The following is a 5,426-nucleotide window of genomic DNA, read 5'->3' as shown; positions in this document are numbered from 1 at the left end:
AAGTCATATTACTCATCATACTCATTGTGACACTTGTAATTTGCTACATATATCTATGTGTGTCATCTATTTAGTGACTGTATACAGCTCACTCCAGCATGTGAGTCCAGCCACACTCATCTAATCCTCCTTTCTTCTTTATAAAGCCCAAAGTTTAGAGGATGTCTTTCTTTAGGTATTGTTAAAGGGCAGTACAAAATCCAAGTGACCCCAACTGGCACATGCGGTTACTGTGCTGCCCAGATTGAGGAAGCTGAGCAAGCACACCCCTTAATGAATTGTTCCCGAACAGGATTTGCGCCCATTTGTCACCTCTCACAAAGATGTCAGCGAATGCACACTCCCGTCTAGTCTCCCATCTTTACAAACGAGAATGTTTGGTGAAGTTGTCCAGCAATAGTGATTCAACATTCTCCTTACAAAGGAAACCATAAACAAGACCAAAAGACAACCCTCAGAATGGGAGAAAATATTTGCAAATGAAGTAACTGACAAAGGATTAATCTCCAAAATTTACAAGCAGCTCATGCAGCTCAATAACAAAAAAACAAACAACCCAGTCCAAAAATGGGCGGAAGACCTAAATAGACATTTCTCCAAAGAAGATATACAGACTGCCAACAAACACATGAAAGAATGCTTAACATCATTACCCATTAGAGAAATGCAAATCAAAACTACAATGAGATATCATCTCACACCAGTCAGAATGGTCATCATCAAAAAATCTAGAAACAATAAATGCTGGAGAGGGTGTGGAGAAAAGGGAACACTCTTGCACTGTTGGTGGGAATGTAAATTGATACAGCCACTATGGAGAACGGTATGGAGGTTCCTTAAAAAACTACAAATAGAATTACCATACGATCCAGCAATCCCACTACTGGGCATATACCCTGAGAAAACCATAACTCAAAAGAGTCATGTACCAAAATGTTCATTGCAGCTCTATTTACAATAGCCAGGAGATGGAAGCAACCTAAGTGTCCGTCATTGGATGAATGGATAAAGAAGGTGTGGCACATATATAAAATGGAATATTAGTCAGCCATAAAAAGAAACGAAATTGAGTTATTTGTAGTGAGGTGGATGGACCTAGAGTGTGTCATACACAGTGAAGTAAGTCAGAAAGAGAAAAACAAATACTGTATGCTAACACACATATATGGAATTTAAGAAAAAAAATTCATGAAGAACCTAGGGGTAAGATGGGAATAAAGACACAGATCTACTAGAGCATGGACTTGAGGACACGGGGTGGGAGAAGGGTAAGCTGTGACAAAGCGAGAGAGAGGCATGGGCATATACACTACCAAACGTAAAATAGATAGGTAGTGGGAAGCAGCCGCATAGCACAGGGAGATCAGCTCGGTGCTTTGTGACCACCTAGAGGGGTGGGATAGGGAGGGTGGGAGGGAGGGAGACGCAAGAGGGAAGAGATATGGGAACATATGTATATGTATAACTGATTCACTTTGTTATAAAGCAGAAACTAACACACCATTGTAAAGCAATTATACTCCAATAATAAATAAATAAATGGTTGTCATCAAAAAGAACACAAATAAGTGTGGCAGGGGTCCGAGCAGGGGTTCTGTCCCTGCTGGGCTGCCGCCCCCGTTGGGCTGCCACAATGGAACTCGGCGCCGAGTACCGCCGGGAGAAGCTGCAGTGGGACCTGGGGGCGGAGCATGTGGAAATGCAGGACACGACTCCCAGCCTTTGTGCGTCCAGCTTCCGGTCCTGGTGGTGTCGGCCAAGTTCGAGGGGAAGCCGCTGCTTCAGAGACACCGGCTTGTGAACACTTGCCTAGCAGAAGAGCTCCTGCACATCCATGCCTTTGAGCAGAAAACCGTGACCCCAGAGCAGTGGACCCGTGAGCAGCAGAAATAAGGGACCCGGACCTGCACACCTATTAAATTATGAATCAGACCCCCACCCCCACAAAAAAAGAACACAAATAACAAATGTTGGCCAGGATGTGGAGAAAAGGGAACCCTTGTACAGTGTTGGTGGGAATGTAAATTGGTGCAGCCTCTTGTGGAAAACAGTATGGCGGTTTCTCAAAAAATTGAAAATAGAAGTACCATATGACCCAGCAATTCTACTCCTGGGTATATAACTGAAAAAAACAAAAACACTAATTTGAAAAGATATATGCATCCCAATGTTCAGAGCAGCACTATTTACAATAGCTAAGATATGGAAGCAACTGACAAAGGTGTCAGTTGGATACAAAAGTATCCAACAGATGAATGGATAAAGAAGATGTAGTATACATATACAATGGAGTATTACTCAACCACAAAAAAAGAAGAAAATTTTGCCTTTTGCAACAACATGGATGGACTTGGAGGGTACAATGCTGAGTGAAATAAGTCAGACAGGGAAAGACAAATACTGTATGCTATAACATATGTGGAATCTAAAAAATAGAACAAACTAGTAAATATAACAAAAAAGAAACAGACTCACAGATATAGAGAACAAACTCAGTAGTTACCAGTGGGTGGGGGGGGGGAGAGGCAAGATAGGGGTTAGGGATTAAGAAGTGCAAACTACTGTGTATAAAATAAATAAGCTGCAAAGATATATTGTACAACACAGGGAATATAGCCAATATTTTATAATAACTATAAACCTAAAAATTGTGAATCACTATGTTGTACACTTGAAACTTATATTGTACATCAACTACACCTCAATTCAAAAAAAAAATAGTCTCATCTTAAAAGTTTCAATTCAATGGGGCTTCCCTGGTGGCGCAGTGGTTGAGAGTCCGGAGAGTCCGCCTGCCAATGCAGGGGACACGGGTTCGTGCCCCGGTCCGGGAAGATCCCACATGCTGCGGAGCAACTAAGCCCATGCGCCACAACTACTCAGCCTGTGCTTTAGAGCCGGCGAGCTACAACTACTGAAGTCCATGTCCCTAGAGCCCGTGCTCTTCAACAAGAGAAGCCACCGCAATGAGAAGCCCGCACACCGCAACGAAGAGTAGCTCCCACTCAGAGTGGCAGAGTGGAAGTGGAAGAGGTGGAGTTAAACTCGGGTCTTCATTCACTGTTTACCTCATTAGAGCTGAATCTCAAGTGATGAATAACTGCTCAGCACCCTCCTCATAAAACTTTTATCCTTCAGCTTTTTCTTCTCTAGGCTTTCAATGACAGGTCCTTGGACCTAGCCTTTAATCTGTTTTGAGTTTTGAGCCAAGCAAGAGAAACCAGACACCCTCCCCATTCTTGGGGAGCCCCCAGCCTGAAAATGAATTTTGGACATGCAGACACAAATAAACCTATCTGTGTGTACAATGAACAGTAGGAAATGTGTCATCAGTTTTGACATTTATGGCATTAATTTGCCCTGACAGGTGCATTCTGCTTTTTAAAATATTTGCAGCATCTCAGGCCTCACCCTTGAAAGAATTTGAAGATGACACAAGCAGAGTTGCTCCATTTTTGGCTTAGGACCCCACCCAAGAGTTTTTAAGGCAGCATCCCTGAATCAGGGCAGCTTCAAGGTATTTTTGATTTTCTCCACCCAGGAGAGTTTTTCAGCTCCTCTGCTCTACCCATGGGAGAGATGGTGTGTGATGATTCTCTTAACCATCCATCAGATCTTTACATAGGACACATATGCCAGTTACTATGTGTGGCTCCGAGGACACAGTGGAGAGCCATATAAACAGCTTCTGCCTTCAACGTGCCTGGCGGAAGCTCGTGGACATTGCTGTCATGTAGATGCAAAAGTTATGAAATATTTTAGTGTTCTACACCCTCTTTGGGAACCTTAAAAAAAACTCATGGAGCTTTCAGCAGTGACATTTACCATCGGTCATGTAACCAATATGGGGCAGCAAGCAAAGTGAGGTACAGATGCACCCCTGAGCAGAGGCATTTTCTCTCACACTGAGACCACAACAGACACATTCTTCCTTGTTCTGATTAGTATTCACTGCTTGTGTTTAGCTGCTTGCAGTTGATACCCGATTTGTGAATGGAGCTGAAGTATAATGCATCGTTGGATACTGGATCACAGAGCTGCAAGTGTTTAAAAAGCAGAACTCACTAGTGAAGTCAGACAAATAACATAAATGTCAGGATTGATGAAAACTGGCATTAGAAAAATTTGGATGTGGTAAAATTGTTAAATTGACATGAAGGAAGATTTAATCTGAATACAGAGCTAGCATGGGAAAAGAGATAATGGGGGGGCGGGGGGAATGCAATGAAAAGAAACTGTGGAAACAAACGGCCTGAACAAAAAGAGGCTCCCAGACTGCCTGTATCTTCCTGATTAAATGTCTTGATGAGCCCTCTAGTGGCAATGGCTGGGTAGTGGTCCTCTGAGAGATGAGCCTCTCTTGGAAATTGATCGCCTAGAGTATCTCAGCAGAAGTTGGCTTGCATTGCCATCTCACAGTGTCACACACCAGCTCCCTCCTTGTCTTGCACTTTCTGGGCACTGAGCACAGCATATGTCCACATATGTCTTGTAATTTATAAAATATGATAAGTGACTTTTGGTGAGTCGCTTAACATTTCTGGAGCTGTGTTTCCCTACTTATAAACAGCTACACCGTTCATTCATTTGCCCATTCATTCATTCTACACATATTTACTAAATGCCAGCTCTGGGACAAGCATTGGCTTCAGCACTGAGGCTACAGTAGTGAACAGGTGTCCTACCTTTGTGAGGTTTTTGTTCTAGTGACTGTAGGATGTCTGATGATTTTTGCCACAAATGAGTTCCTCCTTTTTTGACCATAGATGAGTTACAGACTGAAAACAGACACCAGAAAAGAAAAAGTCAAAAAACCTGGGTTCCAATCTAGTTCTTCCCCTTTATAGAGTGTGTAATCTCTCTCAGCCTTAGTTTATCCATTAATTAAGTGGGGTTATTATTGTCTGTCCTGCCTAGATCATTGTTAAATCAAGAAAAAGCTATATTTTTTCTCATAGCACAGTCCTTCAAACTACATGTAATGACAGTCGAAACAGCAATGCAGCTGTGGAAACAGTGTCCATGGCAACCAATGGTCCGGTCATTCTTTCCTGTCCCTGGGTCAAAAAAGTTCCAGAGTTTCTCTTGTCATTTTCAGGTGTTAAGCAGTTTTGTTTTATATACATAAATGTCTAATCCAGAATAATTTGTCACCTTCAGGTGTTAAACAGTATCATTTTATATATATATATATGTATATATTTAAATATATATATATTTTTGTATACATAATAGATATGTATTATATTTGCATATATTTGTATATATATTATATATATTTGTATATATATTACAATTTGTATATATACATTTGTATATATATTTGTACATATGTATATATATATTTATGTGTATATATAAATATGCTATATATATACACAAATGCTATATATATAAATGTTTTATGTATATATATACACAAATGC

General features: G+C 41.0%; 1 pseudogene; it reads left to right on the top strand.

Annotated features, from left to right (window-relative positions):
• The first annotated feature begins 1,618 nt into the window (after nt 1–1,618).
• Nucleotides 1,619–1,893, top strand: LOC112395473 (bolA-like protein 2 pseudogene; annotated as a pseudogene).
• The last annotated feature ends 3,533 nt before the right edge of the window (nt 1,894–5,426 follow it).

The sequence above is a fragment of the Neophocaena asiaeorientalis genome, unplaced genomic scaffold, assembly GCF_003031525.2.
Source record: "Neophocaena asiaeorientalis asiaeorientalis breed wild unplaced genomic scaffold, Neophocaena_asiaeorientalis_V1.1 scaffold282, whole genome shotgun sequence".
NCBI lineage: Eukaryota > Metazoa > Chordata > Mammalia > Artiodactyla > Phocoenidae > Neophocaena > Neophocaena asiaeorientalis.
The sequence above is the reverse complement of the archived record's forward strand: the minus strand, read 5'-3'. Positions and strand labels throughout refer to the sequence as shown.